This window comes from Cryptomeria japonica, chromosome 7 (genome assembly GCF_030272615.1).
Source record: "Cryptomeria japonica chromosome 7, Sugi_1.0, whole genome shotgun sequence".
NCBI classification, from domain to species: Eukaryota; Viridiplantae; Streptophyta; class Pinopsida; order Cupressales; family Cupressaceae; genus Cryptomeria; species Cryptomeria japonica.
The window spans coordinates 708,476,742-708,501,568 of record NC_081411.1 but is presented as its reverse complement, the minus strand read 5'-3'; the positions used below and the strand labels follow the sequence as shown (position 1 = coordinate 708,501,568).

General features: G+C 38.8%; 1 long non-coding RNA gene across 2 annotated transcripts; it reads right to left on the bottom strand.

Annotated features, from left to right (window-relative positions):
• Positions 1–571: 571 nt before the first annotated feature.
• On the bottom strand, positions 572–23,168 carry LOC131040275 (uncharacterized). 2 transcript variants are annotated; one of them, XR_009104806.2, is made up of 5 exons: positions 22,498–23,168; positions 21,914–22,364; positions 20,072–20,151; positions 947–1,053; positions 572–759 (listed from the first exon to the last, which is right to left on the bottom strand). It is a non-coding gene; the product is annotated as an uncharacterized LOC131040275 (long non-coding RNA). The 2 variants fall into 2 exon arrangements; XR_009358376.1 differs by having other exon boundaries at positions 21,914–22,349.
• Between the last annotated feature and the right edge of the window lie 1,659 nt (positions 23,169–24,827).

The window sequence follows — 24,827 nt, the reverse complement described above, 5'->3', positions numbered from 1 at the left end:
ACTCTTTCCAATCTTGGAAGTAATTTATAGCATGATATTGATACAAATGAATATCCAAATAAAAAAATGTTAAATTTCTGGAATTTTAAATTACCAACCTCCAGATTTATGTTTGAGCTAAACTATAGCAACTTTGGTGACAATATATCTTAACCCTGATGTCATGAGCTAAACTATAGCAACTTTGGTGACAATATATCTTAACCCTGATGTCAAAATTTTGTCCTTCACAATCATGTCCCTTTCACCTCCTTTCAGCTGCCCTCCCATAGGTTTCTTATGTCCAGTCATGAGATATAGGTTTAGTTAGCTTGATGAGTATATATGTAGAATAGTTTTTCTATCAAAAAAAAGTTCATTATATATTGAAAGAAACCATTAGATGTTATGTATTCAAATGTAGTATTATAGGCACATACCAAAATCCCAAGATTATTTTTTATAAAAGAAGCAACTTATAATATCAAAATAAAATGTTCCTAGAAAATAGAACTCTATCTCTAAGAAAAAAGAGAATGACAAAGGGCACAAGATACTCAAAATCAAAATAATTTGATTGTGATATTGCTCTCTAATTAGGAAAATACCTTTTAAGACTCAAGAATACAATAGATGCAAGAGACTCAAATTTAAAGTTGTTCATCTATAGTCAACCCAGTTTTTTTGTCTAGCTCTCTGAAGTCATCCTCAGAATTGCACTACCCTGAATGGTAACAAGACCGTTGTGAAAACTCCTCCATTTTATCTCCATAGATTTCCCTGGTTAGACAACAAAATTTCTGAAAAAAGAATTTTCTTTTTGAAATTCCTATGAAATAATTTTCGGGTTCAATGATTCTCCAAATTGCATTTTGATTCTACTAAAACATAACATTTATAATGTTTAAAGCATAATTTAGTAATTTTAGAAATTTAAAAATTATGTAGTACACAAAATAATGAGTACCTCTTGTTAATCCTCCAGGTTAAATTACCACTAATAATATGATGTAATTCTGCATGAGGAGAATAAGACCACAAATTTGTCTGGCTATGCTGCAATTATCCAAGGCTCTAAAACAACCAAACAAATTATTAGTCTATTATTTGATAGATTCCTAAATAACACAAAACCATCCATTTTAGTGTTTTTTTTAATTAATACATTAAGATAGGGATCATAAATATAAAAATTATCAATAAATTACAATGCAACAAATCATCATAAATAACTTGCTATATTACATACAAGAGTAATTTATGATAGCTAAGGAGCAATTTTTGGTTAAAATCATTAGCGTGGAGGGATGGTCATCAATGAAAATGAAGAACAACTTGTTTCCTCATTAAGGGTTCCAATCCAAAGGCAAATAGAGGTCATAGTGGTAGAGACGATGTGGGCTATGATGCATACAAAGGGAAGGATCACAAATGATAGTATATGGATGTGAAAGAAAGTTAATGGACAACTATGAACCCATATCTACAGGTCACAGTGGTAGAGACAATGTGGGCTATGATGCATACAAAGGGAAGGATCACAAATGATAGTCATATGGATGGGAAAGAAAGTTAATGGATAGCTATGAACCCATATCTACCTTGTCGAGAATACAACACCATTGATGATGACAGTTGACAGTGGAAAAATAAAGACTAATAAAGGGAATAGTAGTGATGCTTCACTATGTATTAGGCCCATGAGATAGTCAACATGCAGGGTTTGATACAGTTTCAAAACAGTCCATGAACATCATACAAGGGTAACATTCTAACACAAAGGCTATAGTGATAAGACTAATTATCATGTCATAACATTTATGAACAACAACATAAGGTTGGAGATCATTATTCTAGGTGACAAATTCATGTTGGATGAATAGAAGACATCACTATTATGAGGAGAAAAGAGGATAATACTATCAAGAACAAAACATTGAGAAGGAAATGACAGTTACAAGGGCCTAATAGCAGCAGTGAGTACAATGTCATGATAGAGCAAAAGGAAAAATAGGTCTTAGAGAGCAGAAATACAAATATCTCTTGTTTAGATAGCATCACACAAAATAAAGAAGCCAAAATGCAAAGAATGCATTCAAGGGTTTTGTTGGCAACACTTGAGATATAACAATCATTAAGGACAACAAATACATAGCACAGAGGTCCTGAATGAAGGGTATGTGAAAGAAAACAAGGTTGGCTTAATCACTGACATAGTTGCAAAATGAGGTGTCATCACAATGATGTGCATGTGTTCAATAGTAATATCTCAAAGATAATGAATAGGGCAGTCCTATGGATATAATACAAAGACTGTAAGCATGCATAAAAGAAGACTCCAGGCCTAAAAAGTCCTATACAAACCCTATGACAATCACACATTGGGGAAAATAGAAAATCAGAAGTTTGTAATAAAGGAATAATTCATGAGAGTTGAAAATGTACGAGTCATGATGCATAATATTTTTTATTAGACTCTAATGGCATTTTGGTTCATTGACTTCACTGAAAACACAGTTGGGATGATCCTATTTTTGGGGGTCATATGGGCACATTTTAAAAACCTATTTCTATCCAAAGTAGCCATTAAAATATAGTTTCTAACCCAATTTGAATTTTTCAATTTGTATAACCAATGAAAAAGATGTGGCCAAAATACCCACTAGGTATCACCCAAGAAACTTAGGGACAAGATACGAACAGAGTCAATTTTTGGATGACCAAATTGTTGAACCTCTAAAACCTGTTGCTAAGGCATATTCTCCTATGAATCTAGTTTATAACACAATTTGAATCACCCAATTATGCTATGATATCATATGAGAAAGTTATGCCCAAAATACTGACTGCCTATCGTAAATTTGCACTGCTAAAACTCACATTTCCCTGTTTTTCATTGGCAAATTATACCAATCAATTCTTCTTGTCTTAAAAAACTGTTTCTATTGGAGATAAAAAAAATTGAATCTAATTTTATCTCTGTAGACACCCAAAATTGTCCAGTCTAATTAAATAAATATTTTATTTATTTAATTATCTAAGCCTAATTCTTCTATTAATTAAATAAATCTTTATTTATTTAATTAATTCATTTATCCTCTTCTAGCCTTATTTCTCATTTAAATAAATACATTTATTTATTTAAATTATCCCTTTCCTAAATTAAATAAATATTTTATTTATTTAATTGTCCTATTTCTTCTATTAATTAAATAAATCTTTATTTATTTAATTAATTCATTAGCTTTTTCTACACATGACACATGTCATGCATCTGTTAATTCATACACTACCTACCCCTTTCATTATTTTATTATTTCTTTTACCTACCCTCTAATCTTAGCCGACCTCTCTTTTTACACCTCTCAATCTTATCCCTCCATTTCATATTGTGTCTTCTATTTAAGGAGATGCTTTCTTCATTGTCAAACCCTAATGACACATGCTAATGATCTTTCATGCAACTTGGCTACACTAAGATCCTACTTGCAACCACATTCCATTCTTTGTTGAGCTCTTGTGCATATAAAAATCTGAGAGCAAATATATCAAGCAAGATCAATGGAGATAGGAAGAATGGAGATCAAAACCCTATTGGACATGTGATGGTATAATCTTTGTGATTTTGAGTTATTTGCATTGTCTTACGTTATCTTCATATGTTATGGTGGATCTTTGTTCATTGTTAGGCTAGGGTTTAGTGGTTGGATTCATTTTAGCCTTTCAATATTGTTATTATTGTTATCCATTTTCACCATAAACATTTTGGCACGCCCGGTGGGACTCTTGTCCCTTTGCATTTAACAATTTTGTTGCAGATTTTGCATTTTTAAAGTTGCAGATCGGACAGTTTTCGACAACATTTTAGGTTTTTCCACGTCTGCGAGTGTTCGGATCGCGTTTTTGTGTTTCAGAAGCGTCTGCGATATCGAGAATCGCGTCTGTGTTTCTGCCAATCTTTATTTTTTTTGCAGGTTTCTGGAATCGCGTCTGAGAATTTTAACCGCGTCTGTGCTGGATCTTATCGCGTCTGCACTCGGAAGTCACGTCTGTGATCTCTGATCATGTCTGTGAACTACAGAACCGCGTCTGTGTCATATAGACGCGTCTGCGTTTGGTGTAAAGGCGTCTGTGCATTCTGTTTTGCAATTTTTCAATTTTTCTTTGATTCGGGTTTTTGGATTTTGTACTTAGGGTTTCAGATCTAGTTTGTTTTCGGCTAACTCTTACAGATCTAGCTAACCTGGTTTGTGCAGCTTGCTTGGGAGGCAAATACATTTTTGTTGAAGGCCCCTATTTTCACAAAGTCTTTTGGGTTTTCTAAAAATTTACCTAACTTGTGTGCTTGCAGGAAGGGGTAATCATTTGAAACAACCCAAACTACTAACAATTTTGTTGCAGGGCCTTAGCTAGGGTTTTGTAGTTTTGTTGTGTGCCTTGTTTTCATAGATTAGCAAACACTTCCATTGGTGCACTAAAATTGAATCATTGTCTTTTGTGTCTTGAGCAATAGGCTCTTTTTGTTTGATCTTTAGAGGGTCTGTCTTCCCGTGTGGTCATTAGAACTACTAGTGAGAAGAGAATGACCCAAGTGGTAGCGAGGAAAACCCACCTCTTCCGAACCACTATAATCAAATGTATTCATGGTGAAAACTATGAATAACGTGTGCTGATTAGTTCATACCGACACTATGTCTCCCCATAAACCCGTTTGATCAAATTTATTTGATCATTTGTAGGGCGTAACCCCTACCAGTTGGGAGCCTTCTGTATTTACAGAGCTGAAAGTGCCGCATGTATGGCCACACGAGCGGATGCCCTTACTAGCACCTCTTTGTTTTAGATGCCCAAATCCTTCTAGTTGTTGAGGCAGGAGGTCGGACCTCTGGTAGCGGCCCACACACATACGGTTCTTAGTAGAGATACAAAGTTCACCATGGGGAGTTTTCATGGGGACTGATGCTTGGCTGACCCGAGAAGTGAGTGCCAAGGGTGGAGCCAGTGAGGTCAAGCATCTAAGTATCCGCTCTGAATAGCATAGCCTTGGGGGTAAAACCCTATGTGGGATCAACAACTATTGTCTTGGCCAGCCCTAAGATTTGTGCTTGTCTTATGCTAAACACTCAAACATTCAAGACAAAACAGCAAAACATTGTGTCTTTTGTGTCTTCAAGTGTATGCAAAAACTTTTTACATCAAACAACACACTTTTGGAGTCTAAACAGTTTGCAAACATTGGGTCATCAACATTGTGTCCTCTTGTCACGAAAAACAGTCAAAAAATCAGATTTGGTCACAACAAAACAACTTCACAGATAAGAAAAATTGCACTAAAGTTACAGAAACGCGTCTGTGTTTGTTCAAACCGCGTCTGTGTCAGATAAGCTTGTCTGTGAAGTACAGAATAGCATCTGTGTTTTTATCAACGTCTGTGTCAAACAGAGAGGTGTCTGTGTCTAGGAATCGCGTCTGTGAAGTATACAGAGGCGTCTGTGTCAGGATTTGAAAACTTTAACAGTCAAGCAAACAAAGAAAATCAGTTTCGGCATACTTGAGCTTCTTAGGTTGTCTCTTCAGGTTTCATCTAGCATTCAGCTTGTTCTAAGGTTTCACACAGTCCATCATTGCTTCACATCTCATTTTACATTCACAATTGTCTAAACTTGAGTCAAAAGGTCACTTGCTTGTCCTCATCATATTTTGTCAACACACTACATACAACTACACTTTGCTAAGTGGTCCCTCATCAAGGTTTCTTACCTTTGGGTCTCATTTGGTCTTACTTAGAGTCAAGGTCAGCTTACCTCATCAAGAGAAACTATCATCTCTTTGGAAGTCACACCTACTCTACTACTTACATACTTGGTCTTACACTTTGGACATTGCAAGTACACCCCAAGATTCATTTACACTCCATACAACTCTTGGTCTTCCATACTCTTTTCATTCTTCATCTAGTTTCTCACATCTTGGTCTAACACCTAGTTCATGGTTGAAACCCACCTTCAAAAATCTAGGAGAATAGCTAAAGAAGCTCAAGAATCCGTAAACATGAGTTCTTATGTGTATGACAATGATCTATTCTACAATCCTGAGCACACTACATTACCAGACATGAATGTTTATAGACACAATCCAAATGTGGAAAGCGCAAACACTATAAACAACAATGTTACACACAATGACACAGTGGACAACTCTTCAATACTATCAGCAGACATACAAGAATCCATAATGGACCCTCAATTCAATAGATTGGTTAAAGAGATAATGAGGAGAGATCGTCAATACTTTTTAAACATGATGGCACAAAGTGGAGCTAAAATACCGCATGATTTTGACTTATCTCAACTTATGGAAAGTCGGCCCTCACAACAAATTCAACCTAACATGGATCAAAGGAGACCAAATAGTGGAGGAAATAGAGGACCGAATAATATGATGTCGAAGTCACCATCAGCTTTGCTTCAAAAGCCAGCAATCCCACATACACAAGCTCAAACATATGATACTTACACTCAAGGACCATCATGGAGGCCTTATGCTCAACCACATGCTCAAGGTATGAATCAATCAAAACAAGTGGATACTCAAGGACATCCTCAAAATTTTGACACAAGGAAACCTCATGTCAAAATTGGGGGCAACACAATGGAAAATGAAAGGCCTATTGAATATGGTTTATATACACAAAATAGATATGGGGTCCCTCAACATGAAGTTATGCCAAATGCTCCATACATGTCGCAACAATATAGACCTCCATATGGACATGTCTACGATTAGTATCATCCATACATGCAACAAGCTCCTCCTCAAATGGGCATTTCAAACATGGGGTATGCTACAAGAAATCCATCTCCTCCCAAGAATAATTTGGAGCAACAAATTAGAGATCTACAAAAGAAAATGGAGGACATGAGTACATCAAAACCTACATACACTATGAGAGATATATGTCCTTATCCCTTTGATAAGAGCATTCCAATGCCTCCATTTCCTCCACACTTTGTGACACCGAAATTCGACAAATATAGAGGGAGAGGAGACCCCAAGGCACACATAAGACAATTCTTCACAGCTTGCATTGAGGTAGCGGCGGAAGAAACATACTTAATGAGGTTATTCCCACAGAGCTTAGGCGATCAAGCTATGGAATGGTTTTCTCAATTACCTCCCGGTATTAAGTCATGGGGTGACTTAGCGGAGGCATTCATTCAGCATTTCTCTTAAAACATTGAAACAGATGTCTCAGTTACTACCTTGTGCAATACTAAACAAAAGGAAGGAGAATCTTTCGCAACATTTTTACAAAGATGGAGAAATCTAGCTAGCAGATGCTCTTGCGAAATCCCACAGAAACAAATGGTAGAAATGTTCACACAAAATGTTAACAAGGCTATTGGCTATGATCTCAGGAAAGCTTGTTTGTCTACATTCAAGGATGTCATTGAAAAGGGCCTAGCAACAGAAAAGGTCTTAATTGAACAAGGAGTTATTAAACTATTCAAAGAAAACAAAGAGGACTTTAAGGGAAAGGACAAACCAAAATTTTGGAACAAGAACAAGAACACAGTTAATGATGGTGTTGTTGATGCCAATATAGTGAGACCCAAGTTCATCTTTTCTGGATCAAGTTCTACCAACAATCAGGTGAACAACCAAACAACTTCAAAACCTCGAAGGAAGTACACTCCATTGGGGGAACCACTTGAATCAGTACTCAAAAAGCTTGTGGCAAACAAAGTGATCATAGTTCCAGATTTTCCTCCATATGAACCAAAGGTCAAACCAAATTGGTGGAATGATGATGAATTTTGTGAGTTTCATAAGAGCAAGGGTCATAAGACAAGTAATTGCCATCGATTGAAAAACATTGTGCAAGATCTCATTGATAGAGGCGACATTGAGATTGAGGGACATTCATCTAATCAAGAGCATGAGATGTTTAAGGAACCATTCCCAAAACATGACAAAGGAAAAGCCAAAGTCACAGATGATCAAGCCAATTATACTAGAGCACCTTACAATTATGATTCTACTATCAATCACATCTCGATGGACAATCATATTTCTACTATCACTATCAAAAACAAAAATCCTGAGAACCCTTCTCAGAGACCCAAGATTGTCCTAAAAGGTGTGGGATCTTCGTTCGAGTCTACCTCTGAATGCCATGTTACAACCCGTCGAGGTAAGATCACATTGCCAGGTGCCTCCACTAAGAATACCAATCTTTCATCAATCAAGCCTGAGTACGACCTTGTAGAACAACTAGGGAAGACACCTGCACTCATCTCTATTCTTGAGCTCTTACGTATATCTCCTGCACATAAAGCTATCCTTGACAAAATCTTGAGAGATACTGCCGTCCCTACTGATCTGAACGTGGACCAGTTTCAAGCCATGGTGGGATACCTATCCGTTCCACACTCCCTCACATTTACAGAAGCCGATGACGCCTCCATAAGTCAGCCACATAATGCACCTCTACATGTTGAAGCCTTCATACATAAACACCGAATAAAGTGAGTCCTGATAGATGGAGGAGCAGGTTTTAATATTTGTACCTTGAGTACCATAAGACAATTGGGATATTCTGACAAGGCTGTGAATTCTACAAACCAAATCACCATCAAGGCTTATGATGATGAAGAGCGCTCGTCCAAGGGCACAGTCACCTTACCGCTAAGAATAGGGCCAGTCACAAAGGATGTGGTTTGTCAAGTCCTAGATCTTGATCTCACATACAACATATTGCTAGGACATCCGTGGATTCATGAAATGAGGGCAGTCCCATCAACATACCATTAGTGCATTAAGTTTCCTCACAATGGAGTTGAAGTGACCGTCAATGGTGATCCAAATCCATTCATATATTGCAATAAATTGAGACCACATACTGAGACTATCATTCCCAGCAATCGTGAGGCTACTCCTTCTTCAGCATATATTGATCCTGAGTCATTAAAGCCCTCGACATCCAAACAAGGTGAACTTAGAGCCAAGTTTCAAGACAAAGGCATGGGAGAATACACTTTGAATCAAACAATGTTTTTACGACAAGTCATGACCTCTCCCAAGGAATATGGGAGGCCACATCCTAACAAGCAAATCTCCATCATGATACTCAAATGGGATCCTACCATCTTTCAAAAATGGGGTGAACTAGAAGAAGAAAATTTATATAAAATGCTCTATAAGGACGTTGAAGAGGACACACATGATCAGATTATTATACCCTGTGAGAACTATGGCAAAGGCTTCAAAATTTTGCAAAGATTTGGGTATGATGGAAAAAGCCCTCTCGGACTACGCAAAGAAGGTGTCATGGAGCCCTTACAACCTGAGCTAACTACAAGAAGGGAACGCTCCAAGGGGCTTGGTTTTCTGAATCCCAGACTACATAATAAAAGAACAAAAGAGGTATGGCGAATTAAAGCTGTTGAAGTTCAACAAGAGGATTACTATTCCACAGACTCCAATGAGTGGGAATGGGGTTCAGACAAATCCTCCAGTGACTATGAGCCTACAGAGGAGGAGGAATTTTACAAAAAGTTCAGAGTTGGTCAAGAACCAACCCATAAGGATCCCGCACAAGCTTCGTTTCAAGGGCCTAGGTCAAAATCACATAGGATGAGGACACCTGTCCCAGAAGGCTCTACTAGTGATGACAATTTGGATTCACTCACGATCAAAACTGATGAGGAGAGTGCCATCGATGACCTCGACGATTACCTTGACATACCTGAATATAACCACATCTTCACTATTAGTCCTGCAAACCCTGAAAGCACTAAAGACCTTCCCCTTGTTCACCCCCAACTCATTGACTGGGATCATGAAGGACCAGCACAATTTGATACATTTCAAAATGACGAAGCTATTGTCGACTATCTGGGCATACGAGATGATCTTCCCCCTGGAGACCACAAAGCAGGATACACCATAGAACTCAACAACATGGCATACTTTGGCGAGGGTGTCGGGCCTTCTAGTTGCAAAAATGTGAAAATAAAAACAAAACAAGGGTCTTATGGCGAAAACCACACTGTGGCGCTATCCAACTCCAAAAAAGTAAAAAGAAAGGACATATCTGAGGGTGAAAACCTCTCTGAGGCGCCCGAAGATGGAAGGCTCGACATTCTCCCAGCATCATACGAGGAAAAATCATCCATGTTGGTAGAGGAGACTATAAAGACAAACATTGGTACAGCAGAGGTTCCACACAACATATTTTTTGCTCAATCATTGACAGAGGCCGAGAGGACAAAATTCATAAGCTTCTTTAAGGGACGACAAATCAACTTCGCATGGTCTTACGCGGATATGCCTGGGCTAGACCCGGATTTGGTTATGCATCATTTGACAGTCAAACCGGGGGCAAAACCAGTAAAGCAGAAATTAAGGAAAATGCATCCACAAGTGGCATTGCTAGTCAAGGCAGAGCTGGAGAAATTACTGGATGTCGGATTCATATGCCCAATTGATTATCCTGAATGGATTTCCAATCTAGTACCCGTCAGCAAACCAGATCGCAGCATCCGAATATGTACAGACTTCAGATATATCAACAAGGCGTGTCCAAAGGACGATTTCCCATTACCAAACATTGACTTGATCATTGATCTCACAGCAGGTCATGAAATGCTATCTTTAATGGACGGATTTTCTGGATATAATCAAATCAGAATTGCACCTGAAGATCAACATAAAACATCATTCACTTGTCCATGGGGAACCTTCTGTTGGAATGTCATGCCCTTTGGGCTGAAAAATGCAGGTGCCACATATCAAAGAGCGATAACTACTATCTTTCATGATCTCATGCACATAACCGTGGAAGATTATGTTGACGATCTTTTGGGAAAATCAATAGACAGAGATACACACTTGAACATCCTTTCAGTTGTCTTTGATCGGCTGGAAAAATATAAGGTAAGACTAAATCCAAAGAAATGCGTCTTTGGAGTAACCTCCGGGAAGCTCCTAGGATTCATTGTGTCTAAAAGAGGAATAGAAGCTGATCCAGCAAAAGTCAAGGCTATCTTGGACATGCCGCCCCCCAAGAATATTAGTCAACTTCGATCTTTACAAGGGAGACTCCAGTCCATACGAAGATTCATAGCACAACTTGCAGATAAGTGTAACCCTTTCCAGCACCTGCTACACAAAAACATCAAGTTCAAATGGGATGAGAACTGTCAACAAGCTTTTTAGACGCTCAAAGATTATCTGTTAAACCCGCCAGTTTTGATGCCACCAATTCCAGATCAACCATTGCTAATTTACATATCAGCTACTCCGACAGCACTGGGGGCACTCCTAGCACAGCAAATACCTGACGGCAAGGAAAAAGCAGTCTACTATATCAGTCGCACATTGGTGGGATATGAGCTAAACTACACACCAATCGAACGTGCATGTCTCGCTGTGGTCTTTGCTTCACAAAAATTACGACATTATATGCTCACTCACAAGACTAAGTTGATTGCCAGAATTGATCCACTAAAATATCTTCTCAACAAAGCTACACTTACTGGGCGGCTGGCCAAGTGGGTAATGATTTTGAGTGAATTCGACATTGAATACGTGGACAGGAAAGCAATCAAAGGACAAGCAATTGCAGATCAACTGGCAGATGCTCCCATGATAGATGATGCTCCTCTACAGTTAGAATTTCCAGATGAGTCCATTCTAACAATATCACCTGCAAAGCCATGGCAATTATATTTTGACGGCTCATATACACAGCACGGGGCAGGAGCGGGTATACTCTTTATAACTCCTCAAGGCGATTCTATACCAAAATCATACCGCTTATCATTTCCTTGCACCAACAATATAGCGGAGTACGAGGCATTAACAATTGGGTTAAGAATTGCAGTTCAATGGAAGATCCAAGAACTTCATGTTTTTGGGGATTCTCAACTTGTCATCTGTCAAGCAACTGATGATTATCAAACAAAATATGAAAAGCTAATGCCTTACAAACAACTGGTAGATGAGCTGAAACAGCATTTTGCAAAGATAGAGTTTGAGTAGATACCAAGAGAACAGAATCGCGCTGCTGATGCCATGGCTACAATTGCTTCGCTCATTGATCTACCGCAAAATGAGACCTGCTATGAGTTCCTGGTAGACAACCTGCTGATTCCGTCATATGAGATCACTCCTACGGAAATGATATGTGTTGTTGGTCCTGAATCCCAGTTATATGGTCCCATATTCACATACCTTCGCGACAATATCTTACCTCCCGATCTATCGAACAATCAACGCCATACTTTCATTCGCCAATCCTCTCGATACGTCATTTTAGCTGATATCCTATACCGACGAGGTCTAGATGGCACCCTTCTTAGATGTTTAGAGAGTGACGAAGCTCAGATTGCATTACGAGAAGTGCATGAAGGGATATGTGGTCCGCATACTAGTGGTCCTACCTTGGCCAAGAAACTCATCAGGACGGGATACTACTGGCCTACTATGGAAAAAGATGCATATCAGTTTGTCAAGAAGTGTAAGCAGTGTCAAATTCATGGAGACCTCATACATGCACCAGCACAAGAACTACAACCACTTGCATCTCCTTGGCCCTTTTGTCAGTGGGGACTCGATCTCATAGGCAAGATTCACCCTCCTTCTTCCAATGGACATAAATTCATTATCACAGCCATAGAGTATTTTACAAAGTGGATTGAAGCCGTGCCTGTCACACAAGTTACTGGGAAACAAATCGCTACCTTCATCCTGAACTACATCATTTGCCGATACGGGATTCCTACTTCCATTATTACTGATAACGGGCGTCCTTTCAAAAATCAGGATGTTCGTGAACTCTGTGAGCGCTTCCATATCTCTCACCATTTCTCCACACCATATTACCTCCAAGGTAATGGCCAAGCTGAGGCGTCTAATAAAACAATTCTCAAAATCCTTAAAAAGACAGTCGACGACGCTGGCCGTAACTGGCATATCCAACTCAATCCTGCACTCTGGGCCTACCGCACAAGTGTCCGCACACCTACGGGAGCTACACCCTACTCACTTGTCTACGGCGCTGAAGCCATCTTGCCTATTGAGGTCGAGTTGCCTTCTCTATGGGTCTCCTTGAGAAACATAATCAACGATGAAGATTACAGGGTCTCTCGCTTACAAGAACTAGAACTGCTGGAGGAACGAAGGCACACTGCTTTTAATCATCTCAAGGCTTACCAATAACGAATGAGTTGCAGTTACAATCACAAAGTTAAGCCTCGCACATTTGAGGTAGGTGACTTAGTACTCAGAGAGAACCCCAAGAATCAGCAAGACAGAGATAAGAAGGGCAAGTTTGAACCAAACTGGCTTGGTCCTTACATCATTACAGTGGTATATGGATTTGGGGCATATCAGCTCTCAACTACAGAAGGTGAACCTTTGGAGGATCCTATCAACAACATGCACCTTCGCAGGTTCTACACATAAGCTCTTCGAAACATCCTAATTCAAAATACAAAAAAAATAAAAAAAAATCAAAAATACAAAAAAAATTATAAAACAAAAAAATCATTACTTGGTGAAAACCTGGCAAACAGGCGCCTTGTGACAACAAAAAAATTGAAAAATCAAAAAAAGTAAAGAGAAATAATTTTGTCCAACGGTGAAAACCACTTCGGTGTCGCCCTGGGCAAGTACCATGGTGAAAACTGGGTCACCAGCGCCATGCGTAGAGACTTTGCTCCTCCATCCTTCAGGATTCTCTTTCATCCTTTCACTTTGCACACACTCACAACCTATTCGTTCACAATAAACTTAACCATTCCCATCATGGCTTGTTATTGATCTACCTAAGATTGGTTAGCCACCCATAACCCTCCCTTTTCACTCCCTTTCCATCCATAATAAATCAGATCCTATCTATGACTACGGCCAATCCTACATCTAGTAATGGGTGTGGAACTGAGAACATCACGTGTTTCAAGGAGTACAGTTTCTTCCAGCTTCCTTCAGTTTATCCATGCACAATCCGCAATAAAGCAACATCTGCATCGCCAGATCCGCAATAAAGTTTCGTCTTCTCCACAATAAAGTATCAGTTTCATGGATTCAGTCAGTTTCAGATGAGACACAGCAGCAACAATGGGCCTCAACAAAATCAAATCTTTCAACAGACTCAGACAACATATGGTTCAGTGCTATCTATCCTTTTTGTGAAAGTAAACATTGTGACCATAATCAAATAAGACTTATACAAGTGACAAGAGACACTAAACTTGAGGACTACAGTGGATGTTGGTGTCGAGTCTTGGTTTTCTTTTGATTTTATCTTTTGGTGACATGTCTTTTAGCTTTTCCAAGATGTCTTTGACTAGAGATTCTATCTCCAGGATGTCTTTGACTAGAAAGGCGAGGATGGGGTATCGTCACCTATTTGCATTTGCTGTCTGTGGATTGTCTTTTAGTAATGCTATGACTTGTCCAAGGATATGAGGACACTGTGAGTCTAGTATGAACTGGGGCATTCCTTGTTTGTCACTGTCTTATCTCCATGCAAACAGGTACAATGACTTTCTGGGTCGAACATATGCCTCGATTGTCATAACCTATTCTGCCATAATAAGCTCAATGATGATAACGCACAAGAAGCTCTTTCACTTTCATATCTTCTGTCTTTCATCCCCCTTACTTGATTAACTTCCATCGTCCATCTCGAGTCCGCGTAGCCTGCTATCACATGACTGAGTATAATGACACACCAAAAACATTTGCATTTCATATAGTTTGCACCTACATCACCACATATAAGCATTTCATACATACATATAGATATCACAATTGCATCACATCCTGCACACAACACCTGTTAGCACAATTTACATTTGCATCATCATATTCATTTGCATTACATACATTCACATTTCCATCATGCATTACATATACAACATAAAAGAACAAAAATATATTGCATTGCATCATATAAGCATCCATATCATAAAACATGCATCACATAAGAACATCTCATCACATAAGGTACACATGCATATAGCTGCCGCAAAAATGGATCATCTCGTATATATAATCAAAAGTGTCATGATACAATGATGTCAAAAGAATCATATGGCTACAAAATCACCCGCAGGTGTCTACAATACAAAAATGGTACATGTACTGATACAAAGGGGAGCCCTCTATGGCTATGATGAACTCCCTCCCTCGGAGCCGCCTGGCCTCGACGGAGTCTGAGCTCTAGATGGTCCTGCTCCAGGATCCCCCTGCCTGTCTGGTGGTGGTGGAGGACCCATGACCCCACCGCTGGATGCCTGCCTCCTACGACTCCCTCCCGTAGCCATCGCTGTGCGCGACGATCTATGGAAGCTCCTCGCCCGCTGATCCGCTGGCACGACACCATAGTACAGATCCCTCCAGTAGGCGATCTCCTCTCTGGCTCGCAGCACATATGCGTAGCCTGCCCCTGCATCCTTTGCTGCTTGCCTCCCTGCCCTCAGAGCTGTCTCGGCCTCAGTATATCTTTGGATGGCCTGGTCTCTCTCCCGCTTTATGTCCCTGAGCCTAATCCTGAGGCGATCCCTCTCCCGCTCCAACTCTGCAATCTCGTCTGCCTGGCCCTGGCAGATCTCTCTCAGCCCTAGCAGCTCATCCTCTTCAGGATCTCCACCCTCAGCCTCTGCCTGTGGCTCCTCCTCTGCAGGTGCCTGCACCTGTGCCTCCCCCTCTACCTGTCTAGGTGCCTGAATAGGTACCTGTCCCTGTGCCTGTCCCTGTCCCTGCACCTGTCTCGGTCCCTGTGATCTAGGACCCAGTGCTGCTGGTACATGTAGGGGCAATCCACCCCGACCCCTCACCACCACCTGGGCTGGTCTCTCCTGTCCTCCCTCCCTCCGAGGTGCTACTCGCCTCTCCCCCACCACTCCCCTCTGCCTCCATCGGCCCCTGCCTCCATCTCCTCCATCATCATCATCATCATCATTCCCTCCCACCTCTCCCTCCAGCAGCTCTCCCGGATCTGTCAATCTCAGAAAGGGATGCTCTGCCCAATACGCAGAGTACTCTGCGTCCATCCCTGCATCCTCTACCTCCGACCACATGTCCCATGGTAATGGCATCATCTCTGCCAGCTGTGTCACGACCTGATCATATGATAACAGCGGCCCGAACTGTACCTGATCTCTGACTGTATGGGCATACATGCCCGAGCCTCGTGGCATCCGCTGAATCCTGCCGAACTGTCTGCATATCCTGTCAACAAGCTGTCTCTCCAGAATATAGGGCGTCCGCCCAATCAGATACCTGCTCCTGAATGCATAGGGTAGCTCCACTGCATCATCATCCCACTCCTCGCACCCCAGGTACGGCCTCCAGATAACCATATCAATGTCATCTATGACGCGTCTCCAGTGCTCTAATCGACCAATCCGAGGCTGTGACGTAATCATATCGTACAGGTGCACAAAACTCCGTCCCTGCCCTCTGCCTCTGAAGTGGATAGGCCGTGTGATCGGCAGGTGCTCATATGCCCACACCTGAAGGAGAGTCACTCCGCAGCCCAAGCCCACTGATCCGTGGTACACAAACTGATGCAGCTCATAGTACAAATGTGCCAGGACACATGGCCCCCATGCATATCTGGTGTGCTCTGTCATCAGTGTCTCCAATGCCCCTCCCCAGCCAACTACCAATCCTCGTGTGGCTCTGTCCGGACACAAGTACCCACTGATGACTCCTCCGATAATAGCTGGTAAAGCTAAACCTGTAGCGGTCATGGTATCCCATGCCACGTGACCTGCTCGCATCTCCAACCCGTGATCCTGGAATACCCGTCTCAGTGCCTCCCTATCACCATCTCGATCATATGGAATCAACTCTCCATCGATCGGAATATGCAGAATCCTGTAGACGTCCTCAAGCGTCACTGTCATCTCACCCATAGGCAGATGAAACATGCACATCTCAGAGTGCCATCTCTCAGCCAACGCAGTCAGCAAACCCATGTTTGCCCGAAACTCAGGCACATATAGCACATGTGTGAGACCCATCTCCTCAATAGAAATCATGTCCTGAATCGACAACTCTGGTCGCAACCTCTGAGTAGACGGGAATCTCTCCCGTGACTCCAGCATAGGCAGATACTCCTACAGTCAACCAATCAATCATGTCAGTTATCGTGGCATTCACTGTTTATCACAAAATGCTACTTGCTATCTAAATGCATACGCTTACCTATCCTAGTGACACTCACTGTTCATCACAAAGTGTTGCTATCTATCCTAGTAGTGCTCCCTGTTCATCACAAAGTACTACGTGTGTGACATTCCCTGTTCATCACAAAGTGTTACTCACATTCGCACTCCCTGTTCATCACAAAGTGCTGCCTATCTTGGTGCTCCCTGTTCATCACAAAGTGCCTTGATCTATCCTAGTCTTCCTAGAGGACCTGCTTGAGTGTATCCTCTCAGCAGCTTATCCAATCGACAGCATATGTTCATCACAGAACTGCCGATTTGACCTAGAAGACACAACTTATGCATTTTGACACACACGCGCTTTAAACTCACAAACGCGCTTCTAGACTGCACAAACATGCTTCTGCAACACAGACGCGTTTTCTGAACACAAACGTGCCTATACCATGCACAAACGCGACTAGGGAACACAGACATCCCTACATGACATAAACGCCCCTATAGGGCACAGACGCTTCTACATTTCACAAACGCGTCCGTATTCAGCACAAACGCGGTTCCAGGCACAGACGTGCCTGGACCTGACACAGACGCGCCTGTCTGACACAGACGCGCCTGGCACTGACACAGACGCGGTTGCGCGTTTTTGCACTTTTTAACTACCCTATTCCTAGCGCATTTATTGCTACTTAGCATGCATTAATGACAAAACTTGAAATGCCTGAAAGTACAAGGAGGTTCTCGGGTACTTACCGACTCTCCTGCATCTGCTGGTCGCTGGAATTGGCAAACGCGATCGAATCTATGAACAAAGGCCATCGCTGCTGACTGCTGCTGCTCTTTTCTCGCTCTGCACTGTGATCTCGTAAGGGTGTGGATGAAAATGAGGATGTCTTTTGCCCGTGGTCTATCTTATAGCCTAGCCTAGCCCTCGTCTTCCTTTCCTGAGTCAGTCTTTCTCATCCCGTGACTTTGTCACTTTATCCGATCAGTCCATTCTATCCCGTCTTTCTTATCGAGAGATTGTCTGCAATCTTTTCAGATATTTTCATCCAATCTCTCGAGGGCGCATATCATTCCCATTCTGGGGCAACTCTGTATCAGTTTATCTTATCTTCTTTGAAACAACGTGACAAGCCGCATTGTCTCAAAGAGGGGCAAAATGTAGACACCCAAAATTGTCCAGTCTAATTAAATAAATATTTTATTTATTTAATTATCTAAGCCTAATTCTTCTATTAATTAAATAAATCTTTATTTATTTAATTAATTCATTTATCCTCTTCTAGCCTTATTTCTCATTTAAATAAATACATTTATTTATTTAAATTATCCCTTTCCTAAATTAAATAAATATTTTATTTATTTAATTGTCCTATTTCTTCTATTAATTAAATAAATCTTTATTTATTTAATTAATTCATTAGCTTTTTCTACACATGACACATGTCATGCATCTCTTAATTCATACACTACCTACCCCTTTCATTATTTTATTATTTCTTTTACCTACCCTCTAATCTTAGCCGACCTCTCTTTTTACACCTCTCAATCTTATCCCTCCATTTCATATTGTGTCTTCTATTTAAGGAGATGCTTTCTTCATTGTCAAACCCTAATGACACATGCTAATGATCTTTCATGCAACTTGGCTACACTAAGATCCTACTTGCAACCACATTCCATTCTTTGTTGAGCTCTTGTGCATATAAAAATCTGAGAGCAAATATATCAAGCAAGATCAATGGAGATAGGAAGAATGGAGATCAAAACCCTATTGGACATGTGATGGTATAATCTTTGTGATTTTGAGTTATTTGCATTGTCTGAGGTTATCTTCATATGTTATGGTGGATCTTTGTTCATTGTTAGGCTAGGGTTTAGTGGTTGGATTCATTTTAGCCTTTCAATATTGTTATTATTGTTATCCATTTTCACCATAAACAATCTCCAATTGGAATTACACCATCCATCATCAAACGAAAAAGATGTGGACAAAGTACCCACTAGGTGTCACACAAGAAACTCAAGGACATAGTAAGAACAGAGTTAGGGCAGTAAATTTTTGGATGACCAAATTGTTGAATATCTAAAACCTGTTTATAAGGAATATTCCCCTATGAACCTAGTTTACAAAACAATTTGAATCACTCAATTCCAATATCGTATGAGAAAGTTATGCCCAAAATACTGACTCCTTATCCTAAATCTGCACTGCTAAAACTCACATTTTCAGGTGGTTCATTGGCACATTCTACCAATCAATTCTTCTTTTCTTCAAAACCTGTTTCTATTTGAGATACAATATTGAATATACTTTTATCTCCAATTGGAATCATGTAAATCCATCATCAAACGAAAAAGTTAATACTAAAAATTTTGACTATTTGTCTAGGTGAGAATTTGAAAACTACAGGGAATGCCAAGGACAAAGATCAAATAACCACAAATATAGCAGTGGAAATGCAGTCTCAAAGGGATAGGATGGTTGTCCCAAGCATTCAATGTTGCAGAAAACCATCTCTTTAGTGGTTGTGAGGTGTCACATAGTGAAAAGAGTAGTGTGCAAACAATAGAGTGAAGCCCTGGACAAAATTTAGAGAAAAATCAACACAAAAGTATCTCATGAGTCTCAAAGCTATATCATGCCATACAATTATAAAATAAAAATGATCATTCATGCTCCATATTGTGTCCTATGTGTCGTAATGTGTTGATTCAATTCTACAATGCATGCACATTTTTCTTGTAGGATGTAATATGGTGTGTGTCTATCTATGAAGTTGGTATTCTGCATCGAATAAAATAGAAATTCACTAAGAAAAGATATATATGAATATTGACAATATACCAAGATTAAATTACTTTTTATCTATAGAGAAAAGAAAAAGGATGGTGAAATTTACTTGATCTGCAGTTATCAACAATGATGGTTCTGCATTTATTTCACCATTGTTAAAAGTTGCAAGCTTTGACATAATAGCCTCTGCATGTGGAAGAACCATTGCATCAATATGAGACTGATAAATAAAAGGCATGAAAACTAATAAATAGTATTTTGATCCAAACAAAAATCCCCTGGTTACATTCCACTTTTGGCATGATTTGGTAGAAAAATAAAATAGCAAGAAAAATTAAACCAGAAAATTGTCTATTAAATAATGTTCACATGCCACAACTTAAGGAAAATTAGACCAACTGCAGTAGAGAGTATCATCGGGTTGAAGTATAATAAACTTAAAGGTATTTCCATTGCAATAAATACCAAATGTGGCTCATCACATTGGTTTGAATGCTTGATAAAAAAATGTTCTTGGGTTGTCTACTTGGACAAGGCGTTCTAAGGGCAAATTCCTACAATTAACAGCAAAATACTGGTATTGAATCCATTCTAGCACTATTGGAGTAAAACTGAACAGATTCCTGAATAATGAATTTTAATAATATAATATCAGTATGACAACATCAAATAAGAAAAAAAATTGCAATATATGCATAGTTGAGTTTCATTCCTACACCTTTGAAGTAAATCTGATCCATGAACTTGATACAGTGATCTACATAATTAATATAGTGGGAATCAACAATTACAGTATGTATTCTGAGGGCATATTTCTACAATCTAATAGCAGACAATCATATTCAGAACATTCCAGCATTGTTGGAGTAAGTCTACAAAAAATGCTTGCAATCTAATAAGTAAACATCACTAATATAGAATCAAATAGTGGGAAAATGTGTCGACTGAACAGTTCAAATCCATATTCCTAAATATTTCAAATTATCTCTGATTTATGCTTGATGTGGTGTGGAACTCATACTTGTTGTAGATTAGAACATATATTCAAGTGGCAGATTCCTACAATCTAGTAGAAAAATATCAAATTTGCATCTTCTACTGCATGTCTGAATTATGTCAGTGTAGATTCTTATAATCTTTAATAGTAATAAAAAAATATCACTAAGACAACATCACGTAGGTGGAACCTGATGAACAGTTTAGATCTATACTCGCATCTTTAGAGCGAATCTGCTTGATACATTGAGCAACATCCAAGATACTTCACTAGACTAGGTGTTTCTAAAGGGTACATACCTACAATCTAATAACAAAACATTAGGGCTAGAACCATGTCTGGCATCTCAAGAGCTAATCTACACAGTTTGTTACAATTGAACAACAAAACAAATCACTTAGACAACATCAGACAGAGTGGAAAATATTCTAGGTGGTTCAGATCCAGAACCATATATTTGCAGTTAGTGTCTACCATTTGCTCGATACAGTGAGTTTGTATCTATAATACATAAAGCATCAGCATTAAACTGCGTACTCCGAGGGAGGATTCTTGAATATAATAACAAATTTTGAGGTTCATATTTATCACAACACGATTAGAATAAATCTGAGAAGATTCCTACAATCTAATAACAAAACATCACCAAGACAGTCCAATAGAGAGGAGGAAAACGACATGGACAGTCCATATCCATTCCCACACCATTTAAGCAAGTCTCTACCATACACATCATACAATAAGCAGTGAGCTTAATACTCTTGAGTATCAGCATTAAACTAGGGCAGATTCTTACTATCTAAGAAAGATATCAAGTTAAGGTCCATGTCGGTATATTTGAACTAAGCTTGCATCGTCTATTTGATTTAGTAAATAGTATAATTTCTTTTACACCATGTCATTAAAATTACTTTTACAGAGGATTGAAACGAAGGAGAGTTTTGAACGTACCTTTTCAATTGATAGCCACTAGGTCGTCGGATCGAATTCCCAAAGAGTATCTCGTTGCACAACATAACCTATCCAAGTATTTTAATTTGCGAATAGCAGAACCAAGGGGACAAGGATCGCCAAACCTAGAAGAGTTTTCCCGTCCAAGGGGTGGAGACGATGGGACAACATTTGAGCCAAGAGCAAAGCTCCCAACACCACAATCTGAAGAGTGTCGTGGCCGATGAGCAGGAGGCAACCCAGCCACCGAAACACCAACCCCATGTCACGTAGCCTGCAAGTAACTCCCAGTGCCAACACTGATGGAAGAAGAGTCCAAAAAACATCGCAAGTTAGGGTTTGCTGACACGGCCATGATTCTTAAGCCCCTCTTTGGCAGAGCGCACTCTCACAGGAGATTCCCGACCGTCCCGCACCAAAAAAACCCCTGAGCGATCTAAATCGCCAACACCTATCAGAGTAAGAGCAGAGGAATTGGCAGCTTTGCAAAACATTTAGGAGCTTTAAGATTCAATTATACTGCAATATTACAATTTTCTCTTTAAAAAACGCCTTAAATTGTCTCAATTACAATCCCCTCTTACCTGTCGAAGGGCTTCTTTCTTCTACTAGAAGCCTTGTTTACAATATGTCATCATTAGGGCAACTATGGTCTAAGAAGATCGAAAACATCTTTGTGGAGCCACAAGAAGTAATTTTACCGGGAAAGGTTGAGCATTTTGGGTATGTCCTGAAGCAAAAGGGCCCTTTTCAAATCGAAATTTGAATATGACAATGAATTCAAATAACCAATTACCAGCTATTACGACTCAGTCGTCCCTGCTCTTTCCCCACATTCATTGAAACAACATCTCTTTAGAGGGAATCAATCAAATGATCCATATAAATGATCTACAGGCACTAAGAAGACACGTTCACGTATTACAGAACCCTACCAAAGCAGATTTTTTTTTTAAATACACGAACTTGCCTATGTCTTAGCTAGTGATAGTGAGCAGTAGAAGCCGATGGGAAAATATGGGCAGATCAGATTGCAAGAAGTGGGCTGTCCGACGAAGGGCCAAGATGGAAATTGTAGTAGCTATGCGCCCGGTGCCATGCATCCATTGAAAAACCCCTACACATAAAAAACCCTTACATTTTATCCTGTCAGTGAAGCGGATGGGAAAATATGGGCAAAGCCTAATTCTTCCTGCGTTGATAACTGCATGCCGCTGCCGCCGCGGGAGCAAGGAAGAGGGCAGATGATTGAGCGCCAAGAAAAGAGGGGGAAAAAAAATGTTTTATTTTAGAAAAAAGTTAATTTCTATTGTCTTAGTTTGAGAAAATTAAATAATTAAAAAAAAATTTAAGACAAAATATTAACGTCTTAAATCCTTCATTTGTGTAGTAGTGACAATTAACAACCAACTGGTAGTTAACCAATGTGAAATTGTTGTTGCATGAAGATTAATAACAATGCCATTTTGCTTGCACACATGCATTTAACTTTCATTTCGATTTCAGCATTATAAGCATTTTAATATTGTGCATGTATGGTAGTAGATATGAATGGAAGTAAATATAGTGTTGTAGTTCATCAAAAATGGACATCAGGGTCTCAAAGAGTCGAGAGAACAATGGAAAGAGATATTAATATTACAATATATTGTTTAGAAGTGATTGATTTCTCATTGTAATTCATAAAAAATGGACATCAGGGTCTCAAAGAGTCGAGAGAACAATGGAAAGAGAGATTAATAAGCCTATATTACAATGTATTGTAAGTTTAGAAGTGATTTATTTGAAAAATTAATCATTAAGTGAGACATTTGTTGACATTATCATATATAATTAGAATAATAAAAATCAATTTTTAAATTGAATTAAATGAAATTATATGTTTAATGATTTATTTCAAATATTTATTCATATTTTTTTTATTTAAATATTAGAATGAAGATCACTGATTTTGTTGGTTTATAAAGAGTATATTGAGCATGGTTTTTCAAGTCGAAAGAATTTTTTCTAAACAACAATTTGAATTTTTAAAAAGCTTAATCCATTTTAGAAACTAGACTACTCCTTAATCCTAAAGCTTGTGTAAAAGGTGTCAACTTTAATACTAATAATATTATTGTCATTTTTATAAATTGAAATTTTTTCTCTTTGTTGAAAGATATTTAATCTATTAAATATGTTTATATCCTAAAATTTGAAATCCACAAACTCTTTTGTTAAATAGTATTTACTCAATGTGAATAGTAAAATTTTAATCAATTTTTAAACAATAAAGTTTATGAGGAAAGTAGTTCTTTTAAGAAATTTTAATATGTCTTGATAGAAATATCACTATTGATATGATGGAAATAATCATATCTTCTTTAACACAAATATATTTCAGTTAATTCATTTAAGTTGAATTATTTGGGTTAAGTATTAATTAATATTATAAGATTTATGTTCAACAATAAACTCTTAACTATAGATTGAAACATGATAGCAAAATACAATCATTAAATAATTAGTTTATATAAAATCTCTATAAACATTTATATGCTATTAATAAGTATCAGGAATTTGTTTTAAAAAATGACACAATAAATAGATAGCTGTCAATTGAAGATCTTATCTTATTGATTATAATAGAGAAAAAACATTTCATGAATCTATGTTATTTGCAATATAACATTTCACAAACAAAAATAATAAATAGATATTAGATGCAAATTCAACTAATAAAATAGAATAATTTACAATTGAAAATATATAGATTGCTCTAAAATAATGTGATAAAAAATATTGTGATTACATCACTCTGGCATAAATAATCCACTCCCATAAAAATGTGTATAAGAGAGCTACTAAAAGTCAAAGCTTTTCTCATTATTCTCATGGATCCTTTTCTCCTTGGGAAGCCTACTTTTGTAGAAAA